Genomic DNA, 23175 nt, shown 5'->3' with positions numbered 1-23175 from the left:
GATTGTGAACTTTTGAGTTAATGCTGAAATGAGTTAAGACTTTGGAGGACTGTTGGGGAGGCATGATTGGTTTTGAAATGTGAGGACATGAGATTTGGGAGGGATCAGGGGTGCAATGATATGGTTTGGCTGTGTCCCCACCCAAATCTCATCTTAAATTGTAGCTCCCATAATTCCCATATGTCATGGAAAGGAACTGGTGGGAGGTAACTGAATCATGGGGGCAGGTTTTTCCCATGCTGTTCTCATGTTAGTGAATAAGTCTCAGGAGATCTGATGATTTTATAAAGGGGATTTTCCCTGCACATGTTTCTTTTGCCTGGTGCCATGTAAGACGTCCTTTGCTCTTCCTTCATATTCTGTCATGATTGTGAGGCCTCCCCAGCCATGTGGAACTGTGAGAGCAAGTTCATTGTAAGAGCAAGTCTGGTTTGCACTTCTTCTCCCCAAATCTACCCCAATGCATAGAACCCAGTACAAGGGCATTCCCCTCAAAGTGTTTGAAAACCACCACTTAAGCACTGCTGTTTAAATGTGTTAAATGTTTAATATTCCCATGTGAAATTAAGGGAGCAATCTCTGTCCCTGGTCTCCTGCAACAGGATAGGGAAGAATATTAGGTATGAGTTCAAAAATTCAGTGAGTGTTTTAGAGTTGTTTGGTAAGTACAAGCATCTGAGCAAATTAATCATTAAATACTGTCTGGACACAGTGGCTCATGTCTGTAACCCCAGAACTTTGGGAGGCCAAGGCAGGCAGATCACTTGAGGTCAGGTGTTCAAGACCAGCCTGGTCAACATGGTGAAACCCCATCTCTACTAAAAATACAAAAATTAGCCAGGTGTGGTGGTTGGCACCTGTAATCTTAGATACTCGAGAGGCTGAGGCAAGAGAATCACTTGAACCAAGGAGACCAAGGTTGCAGTGAGCCGAGTTTGCACCACTGCACTCCAGCATGGGCAACAGAGCGAGACTCTGTCTAAAAGAAATAAAATAAAATAATTAAATACCACAGAATCACCAGGATGGAAAGAGCCCGGGATTGGGAGTCACATGTCCCTGGGTTCCTAATTTCCTCTCCGCCAGTTCTGTGCTCTTTTGGCTAAATGGCCAAAATTTATGAGTCTGAGTTTTTGCATTTGTCAAAATAAGCCCTTACTGCGCCTTCTAATGTATAAATTCTGATCTAATTAGCCCAGTAAAATATTGAAGATATTTCTGGTAGGGAAGCAGCTTGATTTAGTGAAGATGCTGGAAAAGTGGATCCTGAGAGAGACAGAGTCAGTGCCGCCATGGCTGAGGAGGAACAGCAGGATCCCAAGGGCATGCAACAGTCCTAAGCACCACTGCAGAGAAGCCCACGCAGAATATGAAACATCCCAAGAAATGAGGAGCCCAGATAAGACTTTTGGTTCACATTAGCACCCAAAACAAATATTTTGCTGTAGGCTTTATTAATAACGCAGTCACCTCAGGGTTGGAGGTCTGCCCTTTATTCATCTGAGGAGGACTCTGACTTCTCCAGTGTACGTAATACAATCCTTTTGCAGCTACAGCTCTGCCCCAGTGCTCCCTGTTAGAGGTGAAATGAGGAGAAACATGGGCAGAATCCAAGTTTAAGAGAAATCTAAGATCACAGAAGTAACATTTTTAATTGCTCTTAGTGTGAAAAGAATGAAAAGATTTCCTAAAGCAGACATTTGACCACCCTATACCCACCATACTCACGTTTTCCTCATCTTTATCCATAAAACCATGCACAACAAACATGTGCACATATACTCACATGCACACACTCTACTGCCTCAATATTGTCTCTCTTGAAGATGCATATCTACCTTCTCAAAAATGTATGCATCAGGGTGGGGCTTGGTAGCTCATACCTGTAATCCCAGTGATTTGGGAAGCAGAGGTGGGACGATTGCTTGAGCCCTGGAGTTGGAGAGCAGCCTGGGCACCATAACAATACCCCAATCTCTACAAAAAGAAATTCTTTTTTAATTATCCACGTGCAGTGGCATGCCCCTGTAGTCCCAACTACTGGGGAGGCTGAAGCAGAAGGATCCCTTGAGCTCAGAAGGTTGAGGCTGCAATGAGCTATGATCTCACCACTGCACTGCAGCCTGGGCAACAGAGTAAGACCCTGTCTCAAAAAAAAAAAAATTATGTATCAGATTCCATTGTGTATTTCAGAAAAATCCATATGAAAGGACAACCTCTGCTCCCTCATACACTGTTGTTATTAGGTCAATGTGAGAATAAAGAGTGGACCTGGAAATAATAGGATAAAATAGCCCTGACCAACCAGTTTAACCATGAAACTCTGCTCACTAGAATCTCTGCCAGGCAGATGATATAAGGATTTGTTAGTCAATGACAAAGAGGGCATCCACATGCACAGTTCTAATATGATCAACTGAACCCTAGCACTCCTATATCTGGAATAGGTAGTGAATGAGCTAAACTAGTGGAAATTTTTTAGAAAGAAAACTGAAATTCTGTGCATAAAGGGTTCCAAGTATTTATCATTCATATTAGATCTTTTTCCAAGACTCCAAAGATAAAATAGCTTAGAGTCAAAGAGAGTATATTAAACTTCACGTTAGCCCGAGGCCCTCCTTCTTCCTTTGTTTATCATTTATTTATACCTGTCCTCATTTTGAAAAAGAATTTGTTGCTGAGTAGGAAAGTGTACACAGAACCAGCCAACCCTGTGTCACATGATGTTTGAGAGTAAATTATCTGCCTGTCTCTGGTTTTTTAAGCTAACTTTAGAGCACACTGCAGACCTTCACAGCAGTGAGCAAGACAGATTGGAAGTCTCATTTTTGCACCAATCTCTTCTTTAAATTCTTGGATCTGCAAGATCTTAGAGACTCCTTCTGCCAGGATTTGGTGCCCCTAATTCCCACAGGGTTTTAATCCTGAGTTTTCTTTCTCCTTTCAGCTCTCAGCATCTCATGATTCTTCAGCTACAAAGTTCCACTCAACTCTGACTCCACATATCCCAACTCCTAGCAGAGTATCTTGACGTGTGCTCCTTCTGAGCCAACTGCACTTGCCCAGGCCAAAACTGGGTGTGTTGGCATCAAAAAAAAGAAACTTCGAGGCTCAATTGGACATACCTCCAACATTCAACCACTCCCTCTCTCTTGGACTTTGACCCTGGTTTGGCTCTGTGCCCCTGCCACCAGCCACCCAAATCTCATGTCAAACTGTAATCCCCATGTGTTGGAGGAGGGGCCCGGTGAGAAGTGATTGAATCATGGGGGCAGACATCTCCCTTGCCGTTCTTGTGATAACGAGTGAGTTCTCATGAGATCTAGTTGTTTAAAAGTGTGTAGCACTTCCCCATCCCTCTCTCTCTCCTGCCACATGGTAAGATATGCCTACTTCCCCTTCACCTTCCACCATGATTGTAAGTTTCCTGAGACCTCCCCAGCCATGCTTCCCGTGCAGCCTGTAGAACTGTGAGTCCATTAAACCTTTTTTCTTTATAAATGACCCAGTCTCAGGTAGTTCTTCACAGCAATGTGAAACGAACTAATACACTGACTTAGACTTTAGTTTCCTTTTCTGAAAAATGGGGATTACATCTACTCTGCCTACGCCTGTGAGTTTGTTGTATTAATCAAATATAATGAAATGATGAATGTGAATGTACTTTAAAATCTTAAAATAAAAGATAGATGTAAATGAATATAATAATTCCAAAACTTGGACTTTATTTTTGGAATTTTTAATTTGTAACATTGCATAATAGAAAAAAACTTCTCTGCCAGAAAAAAAAAGTTTTGTCATTAATTTGCTGTGTGATTTTTTATAAGTTCTTTGACTTCTCTGAACTTCAGTGTCTTCATCTGAGGCCTTAATTGGTACTCCTTTCTTTGAAAGTAACAGAAGTCCTCTTTAAATTGAGGAAAATAGGCCGGGCACAGTGGCTCACATCTGTAATCCCAGCACTTTGGGAGGCTGAGGCATCACTGGAGGTCAGGAGTTCGAGACCAGTCTGGCCAACATGGTGAAACCCTCTCTCTACTAAAAATACAAATATTAGCCGGGAGTGGTGGCACAAATTTGTAATCCCAGCTACTTGGGAGGCTGAGGCAGGAGAATCACTGGAACCTGGAAGGCAGAGGTTGCAGTAAGCCAAGATTGCTCCACTGAACTCCAGCCGGGGCGATAGAGTGAGACTATGTCTCAAAATAAATAAATAAATTGAAGAAAATGAGGTGAGACGTAAGAGGACATCGGGCTATTTTACAGAACCCAAGGACAGGAAGTGCAGTCCAGCCTGATGAGCAAAGAGGACCTGGAAATACAATATCCTTAGGAACCCAGGCAACCTGATACTTCATATCCTTGAGACCTTGATACGGTGTGGAAGTTTGTCCCCTCCAAATCTCATGTTGAAATGTGGTCTCTAATGTTGGAAGTGGCACCTGGGGGAGGTGTTTGGATCATGGGTACAGATCCCTCATCAGTGGCTTAGCACCATCTCCTTGGTGATGAGTGATTTCTCATTCTGAGTTCACACAAGATCTGGTTGTTTAAAAGTGTGTGGGAACACCCCCTTCTCTCTCTTGCTCCTTCTTGCCAGGTGACATGCCTGCTCCCGCTTTGGCTTAGCCATGAGTAGAAGCTCCCTGGGGCCTCCCCAGAAGCCAAGCAGATGCGGTGCCATGCTTCCTGTACAGCCAGCAGAACTGTGAGCCAATTAAATCTCTTTCCTTTATAAATTACCCAGCCTCAGGTATTTCTTTATGGCAATGCCAGAACAGCCTAATGCAGACCTCATTGGTTATCATGTATGTGTCTTTTTATGAGCTAGATTTCTTAACATCTCCATGTATGTGGCATAAAATAGCTGTCACCATTCCAATTAATTGGAATCCATTTGTACTGTCCTGGGAAAGAACAGCTGACTGGCCCAACATGGGTCCAGGGTCACAGCTGGAGAATAGTATCATAGTGAAACATGGCCTCTGGGGCCTGCCACTATGAACAAGAAGCAATTTTCACAGACAAAGGGCATGGGTTTAACAAAAATCTGAAATGTGTTATAGTGAATACTGGGCCCCATCATACAACTCCCTGTTCAGAAATGAATGACTCATTTCCTCTGATTCTGTGGGTGCTCCCTACAGACAACCCTCAGCTGACATCACTCTCTGGCAATTGTCCTTGAAGAAAAAGAGCCACCTGACTTTGTCCAAGGTCACATCCCTTCCCAGAGACAGCACACCTCCAATGACTACCTGAAGCTTGGGCCCCTCTCCCACTCTGAGAGGAAAAGCAATCCCAACTCCAGTGATGGCTGCAATCTTTGTAGTAACGACACTGCAGCCAACTTCTTCCTCTATCAATGCCTGCTTCCTTCCCTTTCCCCACGGGTATTAAACCCTCAGACACTCCCTAATAAACCTCCCACCTTCCAGTCTCCATTTCAGGCCTGCTTCCTGGAGAATCCAGCCTGCAACGTGTGCGTGGCATATGTGACTCAGAGATGCAATCTTAGGGTGATAACCCCTGTCACACGATGCAGTCAACTCAAAGGTGTTCAATGAATATTAGTTTCTTTTCCCCCTGTCAGCTTGCCCAGAGGACAATTTCACAGAAAAGAAAGTCACTAAAGTCTCTGGGATCAGAGCCCTTTTCTGTATGACTCTCTGATTTAAGGCTAGAAATTACAATTACAGGATCAATTTCCTTCTATCAGATAGCAAGAGCCAAGCAGAGCATCAGCAGCTGGGCCAAAATGAGGGCACTCATTGCTATCTGATGGAATTCTTGAATAGCCTAATTCCTGAAGCCAAAATGAGGCAAAGGAGACTTTGCCTGTCAGTAACATTGGGCCCTGCTCCTCCCGCCGTTTACATTATCCCACCAGGCCTCGAAAGCAGGGACCGACTGAGATCATCACACACAGTTTTTGGAAGGTTAATCAGCAAGAATGCATCAAATGCCACTCTGTGCCAGACTCACATATTAGGTAGATAGATGAGGTTAGGCTTTATAAAAATGTAGGCACTCTGTGGCACCTGCCTGGGATCCCAACTATTGAGGAGGTTGGGGCAGGAGGATCACTAGAGCCCAGGAGTCCAAGGCTGCAGTGAGCTGTAATCACATCACTGTACTCCAGCCTGGGTGACAGAGTGAGACCAAGACTTTAAATGTATATATAATCAGCAAGATAAGACACAGTAAGGATAGATAAGTGTCCAAAATTGGAACAAACCACAAATAGAGGCATTTAGAAAAGGACAACATCTTGTCTTACTGAGGATATAAGGGAATGGTTCATGGAGAGATACCATCTGGGACTTGAAGAATAGAATGGATTAATGGATTTAGAGCTTTTGATAGCCAGAGAAGATAAAGAGGCATTGCTGAAACAGAGAGTTACGCCTATAGAAAGGGACAATGTCAGGGCCTCCAGGTTGTTCAATTCCATGTGCTGGAAACTCCTGGAGCACAATATAGAATAAGGGCCCTGGAGTTCAGGCTGCAGCCCAGGACAAAGTATGTTTGAGGAAGAGTGAATGGTTTGAAGTGTTGCTGATTTAAATAGTCAGGTGGTCCTCAGGCTCTGATGGGAGGCTGGTGAGAAGAGATGCCTTAGGCCCCTAGACCTCACTTGGTTCTCATTTAGGAAGGACAGTGTAGCCTGGCACCAGAATTTGAGTTCTGCCATCCAGAACCAGATTAGGCCAGATCATTTTCTTTAAGCATTTCAGAAAGAAAATAAATAGAGAAAGTATAGTTGTCCTCTAGACCTTCAAGCATTCAAAGATCAAAGCCAGAGATGACTTGTTAAGAAGACTAGATAAATGCTTTGAGCAAAACAGTGGCCAGGCACTGAGCTAAGTGTTTTATATAACAAGATTAATATTTACGACAACCTATGAGGTAGCTGCTGAACTCTTACCTTTTACATACGGGAAAATCAAGGCACAGGAATGTCAGGTAAGCCTCCCATGATCAAAGAGCTAGTAAGAAATGGAGCCAGAGCTCAAACTTATATGGCCATCTCCAGGGTCTGTGCTGAAAGCCTCTTCATTTTATACCATTATTGTTCCACCTTCAAGGTGAGAGCACTGTAGCATAAGGCTTAAAATAAGGCCTTATATTATGTGTTGCCTTAACATCTGATGAAATTCTGTTTCTGAGATGAGGTCTCATTATGTTGCCCAGGTTGGTCTTGAACTCCTGGGCTTAAGCAATCCTCCCACTTCAGTGTCCCAAGTAGCTGAGATTACAAGCACACATAAAATTCTTGTATGGTAAAATTCTTGAATGGCCTAACTACAAGTTCCCCTCCAAATTATGCTCCTATGAATGAGACCCCCTGGTCCAACAATGCTCCTTATAATAGGAACCAGTCACAGTTCATGCCTATCCCAGACTAGAAAGTTTCTGTTCTCTGCAAGCCCACCAAATTCTTTAAACAAGCCAATCACTTCCTCTGGTAGGAACCAGCAGGCACCCCTCCCTCTTGATACTACAAAGCCCTCCTCCCTCTGCCCTCATTTGTTCACTCTGCTCTTGAGGGCAAGCACTGGGGCCCTGCCTGGCACAGTGTCCCTTCCCCAAGGCTATGATTATATGTGGCTGGTAAATTGCTGTCATTCCATTGCCCAGTCCTGGATGTCATGTGCTGGGCCATCCTCCTGGGGACAGGAATTCCCCTCCACCCTCCACAACTGGATGAATAGGAGACTAAAGCAAGCCAAGCCAGAAATGAGAAGGAACATCAAATGGAGAGTAGCCAATGAGATGCCGTAATGGAATGTGGGAAAAGAACAAGGGTGAAAACAAACAGAGAAGACCAAAATAATGACCACACATGACTTAGAAGAGAGACAGAGTGCATACAAGAAGTTCCATCAACTTTTTGAAGCTAGAATAAAGAAAAACATTCAAATGAGGCAGGAATGAGTAATTGACGATCATAACTGTGATTATAAGGCATAATTACAATTAGCTGCACAAGAGTGTTAATCATGAAAATAATTACATGTCAGCTTTCCTCCTAAAGAAGAGAGAATGTAATTAAGTGGCCCAAAGGGGGCAAAGAAAACACATCTCTGGGTGTTACAGGTAAGGGGTGAAGGGCTGATGTTTTCAGTGGTAAAACTCTCTCAGTGCTTTAAATGAATCAACCAATTTCTGCTACAAAAAAAACAAGGAAGGAGATAAGAACAAACTGGTTTGAGATTTTTCTTGCTAAAAAAGCAAACCAAAACTTGAGGTCTGAGGTAGAACAGTGTGGTAATTAAAAGCCAGACAGCCTAGGAGGCCAAGGCAGGTGGATCACCTGAGGTCAGGCGTTCGAGACTAGCCTGGCCAATATGGAGAAACCCTGTCTCTACTAAAAATACAAAAATTAGCTGGGCGTGGTGGTGCACAACTGTAATCCCAGCTATTCAGGAGGCTGAGGCACAAGAATCGCTTGAGCCTGGGAGGCAGAGGTTGAAGCGAGCTGAGATCGTGTCATCATACTCTAGCCTGGGCTACGGAGTGAGACTCTGTCTCAGAAAAAAAAAAAAGCCAGACAGGCCTCAATTCAACTTTATTTTGCTAGTTACCAGCTCCATGATACTAGACAAGTCATTTAACCTCTCTCTAAGCCTCAGTTTCCTCAATAGTAAAATAATAATTATAATGCCTCTCTGAGTTGTCGTGAGAAAATAAAGCTTGTAAGACATTTATGTCAGTGCCTTACACAGAGTAATTTCTAATAAGGGTCATTATACAATAAAGAAAGGAAGAAAGGAAAGATAGAAGAGAGAAAAAGTCCAGCATGTCTTGCTAAATTTTTCAGCTTTGGTGCCTATATGAATTCAAGAAGAACAAGGCTCCTAACACTTCCTGTACTGTATCTCAAGAGTTTCTTGTCTTTTCTAGAAGAAATCCTACCTTTGATCTCCATGAAGGCTTATGCTTTTAAGGTGTGAGATTGGGTGTGGACTTACAACATGTTTTCTTAGGGGCCGTGAATGAAAGCAGGTCAGGCTAGAGCCACTTACCACCTGACCCAGTAGGTTTTTCCCTCCCTAGATGCTGTCTTTCAAGCTGTTCCCCATCCCATTTATTCACCCACTCGTTCATTCATTTATTTTCTTTGTTGTTTGTAATAAAGACAATACATGTGTTGTATGCCAATTATGTGTACTACAATGTATAAGATAAACATGTGTTTATCATATGTTAACATGATAACCTTCCTGTTATCACTAGATCCTCTCTGTCATACTCTTTTAAAATGTTTTTTTTAGAGATGGGGTCTCAATATGTTGCCCAGGCCAGTCTTAAACTCCTGGTCTTATGCATTCCTTCAGCCTCAGCCTCCCAAAGTGCTAGGAATACCTACATGGAGGATGGAAAACACGTAGAGCAATCACCCCAGCCAAGACCATTCTATTAGGTAGGTATGAAAGTATTTGCAGTTTTTGCCATTAATGACAAAAACTGCAATTACTTTTGCACCTACCTAGCAGATCAGGAAACAGCTGGTTGGCCCCCAGACACATGAGCCAGCTCAGATCAGCAGAACCTTGGTCAATCATCTTAGTCAAATACACAAGCAATAAATACACATCTTGTTGTATACCATAGAGGTTTTACACTTTTGTGTTATATAGAATTATTGTAGCAATAAACAGCAGGTAAATTTTACAATAATTAGTTAGAAACCTAAGCCTGTCACCCACCTCATGGGAATAAAACTAGAGGAAGAGAAGATATTTATGGGTATATGTGTCTCTCTGAAGAGAGTTGTACAGTGTGCCTAACCCCCAAGCCAAGGAAGGGGGACTTCAGCAGGACCACACAGAGAAGTGCAGTTTAAGGGATATGGACAAGAGATGTACTGGCTAGCTATTGACGGGTAAGCTAAAGGAGATAGACTACAATGACACCCAGATGCAAGCCAAGAATTTGCTTAGGCAAAAGATGCATGAGAGTCTTCCATGCACTAGAGCTGGTTTGCTCAACCTTGGCACCACTGACATTTTGAGGTAGATCATTCTTTGTTGTGGGGGGCTGCCCTGTGCATTGTAAGATATTTAGTAGTATCCCTGGTTTCTACCTACTAGATGCCAATTCCACTTCCCAGTTGTAAGAGACAAAATCATTGAGAACTACTGCACTGAAGGTATTGCCAAATTCCTGAGGGCTCAGCAAAAAGTGACCAGCTGCAATACAGATGCTACTAGCTGCAACAGGGGAGCAGCTAGTGCAAGATCTCTAGCAATGGGGAGGTAAGGCATCTCCAAAGAACCAACTGGAATATCATGAGAGAGAAAGATTCTCTTTTTAACATCTGCCAAGCTTAGAGAGCTTGAAGCCAGCTTCCAACAGTGTCTGTTAAGTAACATTCTGTTCCTCTCATCCCTCCATCTGGCCTCTCATCCCCAACCTGGAAGGGTCAGAAATAACAGCTAGTCAGAGCAGGAAATACAGGAGGAGCCAACCACACCCTCCTTCTTTGCTCTAGGCCTCCCGGCACCTAGCTACGGCTGGAGAAGGTGGGAGAAGTCTCCACTGTGAGTTAGAATTGGCATACTGGTTATTATAAGGCAGTCGACCTTCTATTTTCTGAATCTAGGCTGTGTTTATCATTTAAGGTAATTGTTAGATTTCATACTACATAAGAACCACCAGAAAATTCAGAAGAATGCCTGATATTTTATTCAGCAGCAGGAAAACTAGACGCAGTGAATAGGTTTAAAGGGGCAGTAGGAGTTGTGGATGGTGAAGGCAATGAGAGTGATGTGGTGAATCCCACCAGCAGAGTTTAATGAAGCCTGGTGGTGACCCCTACTCCCAGCTCTGCTACTTACCAGCTGTGTGAACTTGAGCAAATCATGTATCCTATTTGAGCTTCAGTTTGCTCATCTATTAAAGAAAACAACACTCAGCCAGGCGCAATGGCTCATGCCTGTAATCCCAGCACTTTGAAAGGACAAGGCAAGAGGATCGCTTGAACCCAGGAATTCAAGGTTGGCCTGGGCAGCATGGTGAGACCTCGTCTCTACAAAAAAAATTAAGAAATTAGCTGGGCATGGTGGCATGACCCTGTGGTCCCAACTACAAGGAAGGCTGAGCCAGGAGGATTACTTGAGCCCAGGAGGTTGAAGCTGCAGTGGGCCACGATTATGCCACTGCATTCCAGCCTGGGCGACAGAGCAAGACGCTGAAGGAAGAGAGGAAGGGAGTGAGGAAGGGAAAAGAAAAAAGCCAGGCGTGGTGGCTCATGCCTGTAATCCCAGCACTTTGGGAGGCCAAGGCGCGCAGATCATTTGAGGTCAGGTGTTCGAGACCAGCCTGACCAACATCGTGAAACCCTATCTCTACTAAAAATACAAAAAAATTAGCCGGGCATGGTGGCACATGCCTGTAGTCCCAGCTGCTCGGGAGGCTGAGGCAGGAGAATTGCTTGAACCCGGGAGACAGAGGTTGCAGTGAGCCAGGATTGCGCCACTGCACTCCAGCCTGGGAGACAGAGCCAGAGTCTGTCTCAAAAAAAAAAAAAAAAGAAAAGGAAGGAAAGAAAAATAAATAAATAAAACAAAACTGCTCTGTCCTGAATCTTCTGTGCAGTGGCAATTATAAAGTATCTGCATGGCTAAGGAGAAGATGGCAGAGTAAGTGGAACTAAAACTCGTACATTTTGCTTCCACAAACCAATAAATCTGAAGGAAACAAGCCTCCTCAGACAGAAAAACAGGGACGAGGAACCCCTGGGAGCTGGGAGTATCATCACTGTCATAATCATCTTAATCTTCTTCCTCTCCATCTTTCTCATCTACAAACACCCAGAGTGGAGCAGCTCCTGACAAGGTAACCAAAAGCTCCCATTCTTCCAAAGAACCCAAAGAGGCAGTAACAGATGTGCCACCAGCTGGAAGAGTTGCTGGCCTGCCTTGGATGAAGGATCCCAGGCCTCCAGAGCTGAAGAAGCCCACAGGGTGACATATGCCAACCTGAACACTCAAGCCCTAAGTGAAGGCCTGTCCAGCCAGCAAGAGGCTTCCAAGAAGCCTCTGAACCCTGTGTGTACTCAGCCATGAAGATGTAGCCAGGAGAAGCCCTGGAGCCTAGGAAGAAAGAACTTCTGATGAGGGAATAGGGGATGGGGCAGAGGCCGCGTGGGGAACTTGGCAAATGGGGACCCCTTTCCTCAAACTCCAGTGAAGGTTGTTTCCTTTTTTTAAAACTTATTTTTTAAAATGAGCGGTAACATTTACATAAAGTAAAACGTACAGATGTTAAGTGTACAACTCAGTGATATATCTCTCTACATCTATCTATCATCATGATCATCTATCTATGATCTATTACCTATTATTTATCACCTATCTTTCTATTATCTATCAATCTCTATCCACCTAGCATCTATCTACCTATTTTCTATCTATCTATCTATCTTCATCATCATCATCAATTATCTATCCATCTAATTCACTTGGTATAACCCCAACCAAATAAAAATATAGCGTGTTTCCAGTACTCCAAGAAGTTCCCTTGTGACCTTCCTCAGTCAATTTCTACTTCTCTCTTTTCTGATTTCTACTATGGACAAGTTCTGTCTGTTCTTGAACTTTATACCAATGTAATTATACCACAGGTAAAAATAAATAAATAAAGGGCAGTAGGGTTTTTTAAGTTGCTTTATGGTTAATTCCCATTGAGCTCCATAGTTCGAAAGACCAGATGTCCATGCTTCCTTGCAGAACTTCCCATCACCATAAGATCATGCCCTAGGCTCCATTTCTGGCACACTGCACTATTTCTCCTACACCCAGAATTTGCTTCTCCCTTGCAATACAACCCCCTACAGCCTCAACATATACACAACAGCACCAACCAGCACAACCACCAACAATAACAAAGGCTACACGCAACAAAGTGGATGCTGGCTCTGCTTGCATCCTGTAGGGCTCTGGAGAATGCCAAATGGTGCTTCAAGGTTGAACCTGACTGCGGTTGTTAAGATTGCTCCCTCTCCATGGCATGGTCCAGGCCTGTCCTGTGGGCAGTGGCTTCATGTGAATCCCTCCCTTGCCCTGCTCCTTGCAGGGAGGTTGAACAGCAGGCCACAAGTCATCAATCAGCTAGATAGGCCTCTGTGCCCCCACCTCAGGCTCCCCGGGGGTGAGCACTGTGAATCACAGAAGTGTCCTCCTCTGGGAGCCAGGGTGACAAGGTCCTGTAATTTATCTCACATGAAATGAGCTGAATTATTTGAATAGGCTGGAGGAAAGCAGTCCATTAATTCTCAGAGATAGCTCTTGATTCTTAAGGATTTTATTCTGTGTCCCCATAACTGACATCCCGCCTCTGTCTCTTTCCCAGATACTAATGGCATATCAAGGGCTTAACTTGCACTCCCCCAGTAGCCTGATGCTAAAACAAGGCATCAGACCACACTTCATGCAGAGAGAATGAAAGGGTCACTTGGCCTTTTAGTGTTTGTAGTAGATCCACAAGCTCTTTTGGTAACACTAATCCCAGCCACTGTCCACCCTGTTTCAAAAGATCACTTCACTTTGATACCAAAAGCACAATCCATAAAAGGAAAAATTGACAAATTGAACCTCATTAAAATAAAAAAAACTTTTACTCTGAAAAAAAAAACAAAACAGCTATGGAGAGAATGACGAATCAAGCTGCAGGATGGGAGAAAATATTTGCAAATGACATAGTCAACGAAGAGCTCGTACCTAAAATATATAAAGAATTCTCAAAACTCAACAATTAAAAAAACAAAATCTAATTATAAAATGGTAAAATACATGAATACACATTTCACTGAAGAGGATATACAGATGGCAGATGAGCACATGAAAACACATTCAACAACATTAGCCATGAGGGAAATGCAAATTAAAACCACAATGATCAATCACTACATACCTATCCGAATTGCTAAAGTGAGAAACAGGGAAAATCCCCAATGCTGACAAAGCTGCAGAGAAACTGGATCACTCATGTATGCCTAGTGGGAACGTAAAATGGTATGGCCCCTCTGGAAAATAGTTTGACAGCTTCTTCTACAACTAAACATGTACTTACTGTATGACACAACATTGCACTCCTAGACATTTATCCCAGAGAAATGAAAACTTGGTCACACACACACAATCTGTTTATAGCAGCTTTATTTGTAATAGCCAGAAACTGGAAACAACCAAAATGTCCTTCAACAGGCAAATGGTTACACAGTGAGAAACCTCCATCATGCAATATTATGCAGCACTGAAAAGGAATGAACTATTGACGCATGCAACAACTTGGATGCATCTCAAGGGCATTAGGCTGAGTTAAAAACTGTCAATCTCAAAAGGTTAAATACTCTACCATTAAATTTGCATAGCATTCTTGGTTGTTGTTGTTTTTGCTGTCGCTGTTGTTGTTGTTGTTGTTTTTGTTGAGACAAGGTCTCACTCTGTGGCCCAGGCTGAAATGTGGTGGCACGATCTTGACTCACTGCAGCCTCCACCTCCTGGGCTCAAGTCATCCTCCCATCTCAGCCTCCTAAACAGCTGGGACTACAGGCATGAACCACCACACTGGGCTAATTTTTTTTATTTTTTGTAGAGACAAGGTCTCACTATGTTGCCCAAGCTGGTCTCAAACTCCTGGGCTCAAGTGATCCTCCTACCTCAGCCTCCCAAAGTAATGGGATTACAAGCATGAGTGCATAACATTCTTAAAATGACAATATTATAGACAGAGAAAGCAGATGACTGATTGCTGGAGTGAGGATTGGAAGTAGGCATACGTGTGGTGATAAAGCAGTAGCATAAGGGTGTCTTGTGATAATAGAACAATCCATATCTTGATTGTGATGGGTGGTGGTTACACAAATCTGTGTGCTAAAATTGCACAGAACTATACACACAGGTATACACGCAAATGAGTGCATGTAAAAGTAATGACATTTGAAAAGCTCTGTGGATTTTATCAATGTCAACTTTCTGGTTTTGATATTGTACTGTAGCTGTGCAAGATGGTACCATTAGAGAAAATGGGTCTTCCTTGTACATTTTTTTCCTTTCTTTTTCTTTTTTTGCAATTTTCTGTGAATCTATAATAATCAAAAAACTGATTTTTAAAAATCCTAAATTCTTATGTTAAAAATATTCTTATTTCTAATCGCATTTATTTATTATTATCAAGGTATAATTTGGATCCAGCCATAGAATTTTCTTCCCTAGAATCTAATAATTTTTTTTACTTTTATTTTAGTTTCAGGGGTACATGTTCAGGTTTGTTATATAGGTAAACTACATGTTGTGGGGGTTTGGTGCATGATAATTCTGTCACCCAGATAATAAGCATAGTATCTGATAGACGTAATCTTATTCCTTCTATGTCTTTGAGCACCCTGGTCTCTCTGGGTAAATTATATGAAGGGCCTTGAAGCCAGGAGGTAAGTGTTGTTAATGTATTTAGTTGTGCTTCTTCCTTCTGTAGTGACTGAAGGATAAGCAACCTCATCCTATAAGAAGGCACAGAAAGGTTCTCTGTACTGAGTCATGGATAATGAACATACGGTCAACATAAATGTAAATTCTGCTTTCTTTCAAAAAGAAGAAGAAAAAAAGTGCTTCTCCCACAATGACAGGCCCAGCATCAGAAAAGCAGCAAGAAGATGGTACATGAAGTGTGATTTCAATGAGGCTGGCTCTAGAGCCTATCTACGTGAGTTCAAACCCCAGTTCTACCACATTCCAGCTTTGGGATCAACGACACGTTACTTAACATCTCTGGCCTTAGTCTAATCATCTTTAAAGTAGGAATAAAAACACGCCCTACCCCATATGTTTGTCTTAAGGATTGATGATAGACACTTGGAAAGACACAGCCAGAGCCTGTGTACATGCTCTACAACAGGGGCCTGAGCCCACTGCAACAAAAAGAAAAATGCCAAGTGGGAAACACTGGCACTCCTACTGATGAACCCCTCTTGCTGTGGATCCTACCCAAATTCCCCCAGTGTGACACCCGAAAGTCTCCCATGTGCCAGACCTTTCCCTCTCATTCCTTTCTTAAAACTTACTCTTGGCTGGGCACAGTAGCTCACGCCTGTAATCCCAGCACTTTGGGTGGCCCAGGCGGGAGGATCATGAGGTCAGGAGTTTGAGACCAGCCTAACCAACAAGGTGAAACCCCGTCTCTACTAAAAATATAAACATTAGCCACGTGTGGTGGCACGTGCCTGTAATCCCAGCTACTCAGGAGGCTGAGGCAGGAGACTCGCTTGAACCTGGGAGACAGAGGTTGCAGTGAGCCGAGGTCACGCCATTGCACTCCAGCCTGGGCAACAGAGGAAGACTCCGTCTCTAAAAACAAAACAAAACAAAACAAAAAACTTACTCTTCATTGGATCTCTTTCCTCTTGCCATAAATGGGTGACGATTGGAGAAGCTGGGTGGGCAGTACAGTTGGTACAGGGTGTGAACGCACACAGGGAAGCTGAGGAGGTGATTTCAGTTCTGACTCTTCCAGGTCCAGCCGTGTGATCCAGGGCAAGGTCATCCTACCTCCCAGGATGGTTTCCTCATGCGTGAAATCAGAGGACTAGACTAGATCAAAAATAGCCCATGTCTGCAATGGGCCAGAGAGTTAACATGTTCAACTTTGAGAGCTCTGTGGTCTCGTCACAACTTCTCAACTCTACCATCAGAGCTGGACAACAATCACAGACAATGCAATGAGCGTGTCTGTGTTCTAATAAAACTTTTCTTACAGAAACAGGCACCAAGCCACACTTGGCCTGTACAGAGCTTATTACTGTACAAATATACTATATATATATAACAGATATATATAGTATACTATAAATATACAAATATACTATATATAATGTAGTATATTTATAATTAATCTGGAGAACTAATTTAATTCATAGTTAATGAAGTAGGTATGAAGTATGATAGATAAAATAGATAATATATTTATAATTCTATAATTACATAGGATTATATATTTCTATAAATTATGTTCTATAATTTATATGTCCACCACCTAAACCCACAACCGTGGTACTGTAACCAATCTCCCTGGGCAGTGACCCATGGCTGACTTTTAGTCTGTCCTGGGGGCACTTCAATCTCTTTCAGGGAGTGCAGCCATAGGTTGACATAGTCATTCAGCTGCCTCCATGCAGAACTGTACCTGCACTAGCCCAGCCAGACAAGGAAGAGCTACTTATAACATGCTCTAGGTCACTTCTAGAGGAGGCTCCCTTTGGCAATAATAATAAATTGGTGGTTTTCATCTCTGTAGTAGAGCACTTCAGAACTAATATCATTTCCTTAGTGATCTATATTAGAAAACAACCCAGAAAGCAAGAAACCATACAGTGGCATGCCATACAGTGGCATGGCTTGTAAATGTTCTGCCCACTCATCCCAGAGTGAAGAAATCTCTCTTGCATCTCCCCAATCAATTTAATTCATTTGACAGAAATCATTTTCTCCATCATTGACATGACCATTTATTTAAAAATCTTTTATACCGATTTATCTCTAGAGGAACAGAAACTTGTTAATTCTTAAAGGTACCATTTAGTATAATGTGCCCCCATTCTGCAGCCAATTATATCCAGTGCCATGGCTTCCTCTGGATATCAATAACTATCAGCCACCCAGTGGACCGCTGCTTGCAACTTCCTTTCTGAGCTGTCATTAGAAGATCCCTGACTTGGGGCTGACTCACAGCAGTTGCTGTTAACTGCTGCGGCCACCTTTGTGCATCTTTTGAGTGCAATGTCTACCTCCTGGCGTCACTGATGCCTTTCCTGAGGCTCCAGCTTTCTCTCCCCTTGGGTTCCATCCATAACATCAACACTATGATTTTTTAATTAGCTCTATGAAACATACATTTGAAGTCAAATCCCAAAAGGAACTGGGTCTTGTAGAATAAAGTAACCTGGATGCCTATCTGGAGGAATCATTGGAATCCTAATTTCTAGCATGACCATAGTCAGGCAGCCAAGTGAACCTTCTGCCACTGGCATCTTCCTACACTTCCACAGGGCCTGCTAAGCTGCTGTGTGGAAAGGGGCTTTTCCAGTCCCAGTTTTCTCCTTTCCTCTTGAGTTAAGGAGAACAGAAAGGGGACCACCTGACCAAACCCTGACTAAGGGTAAATGATCAGACCTTTAGGGATAAGTTTGCCAGTGATCGTGGTTCCAGCTGTCTCATTAGGGATTTCCAAGGCACTCTCAAGATTCAAAACCAACAACTCTTGAAGGTTCTGAGTGTCCACGCAAGGGCTAAATATATCCATACAACTCAATATCAGCCCAAGGCCACAGATAGCCCAAATAGCCTCTGCAGGTGCCTACTCTTTAAGGAGGAATCACATTAAGCTCTGGTTCTTCGCTCTACTCTTAACGGAGTCCCCCAACTTAGGAAAACTCCACAGAGGTCTTCATTAGCAATGATTCAGGAAATACTTCCTGCTCTATATCCCCGAAGCTGAAAAATGATGCAAAAATCTCAGAAAGACACCAATGGAAAATTTCAAAGGAGCAATCTTTATCCCATGGATACTACCCAGTTCCTGAAGAGCAAGCAGTCTATTGCAGGAAAGACAGCTGTATTCTTGAGATAGATAGATAGATAGATAGATAGATAGATAGATAGATAGATAGATACATACATACATACATACATACATACATACGCAGGCAGACAGATGATAGACGGGCATGCAGACATAGACACAGATATGTTACCAGAAAGCAGTCCCAATCCAGACCCCAAGAGAAGGTTCTTGGACTTCACACAAGAAAGAATTTGGGGTGAGTCCATAGAGTTTATTAAGAAAGTAAAGGAATAAAAGAATGGCTACTCCACAGGCAGAAGTGACATGGGCCACTCAACTGAGTATACTTACAGTTATTTCTTGATTATATGCTAAACAAGGGGTGGAGCAGGGATTTCCCAAAAGCGATTTCCCAGAACTGAGGGTTCTTCCCCATGTCAGACTATATAGGGTACTTCTGGACATTGCCATGACATTTGTAGACTGTCTTTGGGACATTAGGAGCGTCTTTTAGCATATTAATGTATTATAATTAGTGCATAATGAGCAGTGAGGATGACCAGAGGTCACTTTCATCGCCATCTTAGTTTTGGCCGGCTTCTGTACTGCATCCTTGTTTATCAGCAAGGCCTTTGTGACCTGTATCTTGTCCCAGCCTCCTATCTCCTCCTGTGGCCAGGAATGCCTAACCTCCTGGGAGTGCAGCCCAGTAGGTCTCAGCCTCATTTTATCCAGCCCCTATTCAAGATGGAGTCACTTTGGTTCAAATGCCTCTGACAGATATAGACGTTGATATAGATAAATACAATCCTTATGAAATACCTGAAGACAATGTATAAATGATTTCAGATCAAACAGAAATACAGAAAATATGGCATCAACATCTAGTTCCCAAGGGGACTGAGAAAAAGAAAAACAGCCTCTTCTCTATGTCTTAATGTACAATTACAAAAAATTCCATACAGCCTGCATCAATTAAGCTCCTTCTATGTACCTGGCACCATGCTAAGAGATTAATGAACATAGTTCCTGCCTTAAAGGCTTCCCAATCTAGCTGAGAAGAAAGCCACACCAACAAATAACCATAATATAAAGCAGACTATAATAAGTGATACAATAAAGATGCAAAAGTGCAGAAAAATAATAGGGCTGTTTGCTTTGTTTTTTCAAGGACCACAAATTTTAAAAATTTACCAAGGCATCCAGCAAGGGCAAGGGCTAATTGGCAATCTTCAGAGCTTAGCAACAACAAATGAAATGAAAACATGACTTCTCATTTCCCAAAATAAAACACACTGAATTATGGCCACAGATACATTCTCAGTTCTCCCAAAAATGATCTCAATGTGTCTTCTGCGTTTATGACCTGAAAAACTCCATAACAATAAACCAAAGTCTGGAGAAGAAACCAAAATAAAAACAGAATTACCATCTTTTTCCTCATCATGCCCTTATCTCTACCTCAGCCTCCCAGTTCATTAAAGGTGCCATTCCTTGCTTTTCACAACACAAATACTTGCCTATGGGCCAATTTGAAATGACTCAGGATAACAGCCTTCTGAAAACACTTAAAAGGATTTACTTGCCATATCTATGTATCCCACAAACACGTCTTAAACACTTGTTGAGAGCCTTACTCAGTGCCAGACTCTGGGATCGAGAGAACAAGATGTGGTCTCATCCTCGATGAACAAGACAGTCCAGAGATGAGGGGAAGGGAGGAAAGAACAAATCTATCAACAAATAAGGACATTTGAAAGTGGCAAATGTGCCAGGTGGTGCTGTGGCTCACACCTGTAATCCCAGTACTTTGGGAAGCTGAGGCAGGAGGATCCCTTAAGCTCAGGAGTTCAAAACCAGCCTGGGGAAGAGAGTGAGACTCCATCTCTACAAAAAAAAATGTTAAAAAATTAGTGCACGCCCGTAGTCTCAGCAACTCAGGAGGCTGAGGCAGGAGGATTGCTTGAACCCAGAAGTTTGAGGCTGCAGTGAGCCGAGATCACGCCACTGCACTCCAGCCTGGGCAAAAGAGAGGGACTCCATCTCAAAAAAAAAAAAAAAAAAAAGTAATAATGCTCTACTGATTTTATGTCCAGGGTATTACAGCAGCATCCACACACTGTTTCTTATGCACGACGGCAAAGAAGCCAGAAAATCATCAAATATTTTGGAAAGAGTCAAGTCATCTAGTGTATGAAGTTTGGCTTCTAAGAGATCTCTTATTCCTACTCTCTTCCCTCTCCAATTCATCTTGCATCCTACTTCTGGGTCAGTACTCGTAAAGCTTAATTCTAATTGTATTAATCCTCTGCTCAAAGAGTTCTAATGCCCCTCCTCTTAACTATCGAGTGAAGTCCAGGCTCCTTAGCAACGCACCCAAGCATTCCAAAATTTAGCCTCAGCCTGCCGCTCCAGCTTTGCCTTTTTATTCAGTAAATATCAATTAAATGCCAAGCATGGGAGATACTGGGAAAATCAAGAGACCAGAAATTAGTCAATATTCCTAATTTCTTAGTAGAATATTAAGCAGACAAATTAAGCAAGCAAACAAAAAATTTCAAATGGTGACAAGTGCTATGAAGAAAATAAAGCAGCACTAGAGAATGGCAGGGGTGGGGGACCACTCTACAATGGGTGATTAGGAGGAGCATCTGAGTAAGAGACATTTAAACGGAGACCTGAATAACTAGGAGCAAGCCACATGACCCTCTAGGGGATGACTACGTCAAGCAAAGGAACCAGCCAAGGCAAAGGCCCGATGGAACTATGAAGACCAGGGTGGGTAGAGCGTCAGGAACAAGGGAGAGAATGGTGTGAGACAAGGTTGGAGAGCCTGGACCACGTAGGCCTTACAGGCCCATGGATTTTTAACCCCACGTCTGATGAGAAACCATTAGCAGGTTTTAAGAAGGAAGCAGGTGGTGGATCCTGCGCCTGGCCAGCCCTGCCCGGCCTTCCCTCTAGCCCACCTGACCGCCATGCGTCCCTCCTCCTCCCCACTTCGTGGCCGGCAGCAGCCCTTCAGCTTTGGCTCTGTGGACTGGCTCTCCCAGAACAGCTGCTCAGGGCCGACCCACACCCCCAGGCCTGCCGACGTCTCCCCGGGGAGCCACCCTGGCCCGGGCCAGACATCCGGCACCCGGGAGCCCCCTCAGGCCGTCAGCATCAAGAAGGCTCGGTCCTCAAATCTGCCTGCGCCGGAGGGGGCCGTGGCTGGGTTGGGTAAGAAGCCAAACCCCTGGCAGGCCCCCTGTGTAGGCACAGCCTTCACCACCGAGCAGGTCCGCGCCTTGGAGGGCGTCTTCCAGCACCACCAGGACCTGGGCCCTCTGGAACGGAAAAGGCTGGCAGGGAGATGCAGCTCTCGGACGTCCAGACAAAAACCTGGTTTCAAAACCGCCAGATGAAACAGAAACGGCAAACGCAGGACTCCCAGCTGAACAGCCCCTTCTCTGCGTCTCTCCACGCGCCCCCTGCTTTCCACTCACCGTCTTCTGGCCTTGTCAATGGCCTGCAGCTGCCGTGCCCTTGGGCACCCCTGCCAGGGCCCCAGGCTCTGATGCTGCCCCCTGGCTCCCTCTGGGGTCTCTGCCAAGTGGAACAAGAGGCCCTGGCCTCTGCGGGGACTTCCTGCTATGGGCAGCCTCTGGCGTACCACCGGCCAAGCCCAGGAAGTGGCGTGCGTACGCTGGGACCAGGTCTGTCCACGGGGCCCTGGGGCCTGAGCGCGCTGCAGGAGACGGGGGGATGCATTTTGAGGATGCACCTCTGACTCCATGCCTCCCGCACGCGCGGTCTGTGCAGATCGCACCTGGCGCCTACCTGGAGGACTCAGCTGCTCTGTTCTGTTTACATCGTGGCGGCACCTCTCACCCTTACCCACGCAAAGGTTCTGGAGCTTTCTGGAGAATATATTTATTAAAGCCACCTCTTCACTGAAAGTTACCAAAAGGGTCCGTTTAGGAAGTAAATGGTCAGTGAACAGAGTCAAACGCAGAAATGGGCTTGTTATGGGTAGGGCTTTCAGCATATGATAAAAGGATAATTTGTTTTTTAAAAAATGTTGGAAAAACTGGTTTTCCAGTTGGAAAAAGTAAAGATTGTAAATTTTGTGTGTAAAAAAGAAAACCAGGAAGGATTGGAAGGGAATGCTAGTGTCGTGTTTATAACCTTGGGGTTCGAGTCCCTCTTAACAAGGACTCCAAAGCTGGAAAGCAGGAGGGAACAAAGGTGAAAATTAAGGCGGGGTGCTGGGGCCCTGCAATGCTCTCTAGGCCGTGAGTGAGCCGGGACTGTGCCGGCAGCCTGCTGGGGGCTGCTCTTCTCGGGCCAGGGAAAGTGGGGCAGCCAGGACCTGCTGCTGTGCCTGGACTGAAACCGTCGCACATGTCCCCACTCTTCAGCATGTGCTCACCTGTCCCCCTCCTCGCAGCAACCTCGGGACAAAACAGAATGACTCAAGGACAGCACTTCCTGCAGAAAATCTCGAAGTGCCCAGAATGGGAGGCACGGAAGGCCCTCCCGCGGAGGACTCTCCCTCATTGCTGGAGCATTTTTGGTGCAGACCCCTCACCACACGCACCGAAGCTTAGACAAGGGCGCATCCGTCCA

The 23175-nt window shown here is 44.0% G+C and overlaps 1 pseudogene; it reads left to right on the top strand.

The window, feature by feature from the left end:
• Positions 1-21460: 21460 nt before the first annotated feature.
• Positions 21461-22386, top strand: LOC134810849 (homeobox protein VENTX-like; annotated as a pseudogene).
• Positions 22387-23175: the final 789 nt, after the last annotated feature.

The sequence above is a fragment of the Pan troglodytes genome, chromosome 7 (assembly GCF_028858775.2).
Source record: "Pan troglodytes isolate AG18354 chromosome 7, NHGRI_mPanTro3-v2.0_pri, whole genome shotgun sequence".
In the NCBI taxonomy this organism is placed as follows: Eukaryota; Metazoa; Chordata; class Mammalia; order Primates; family Hominidae; genus Pan; species Pan troglodytes.
The sequence above is the reverse complement of the archived record's forward strand: the minus strand, read 5'-3'. Positions and strand labels throughout refer to the sequence as shown.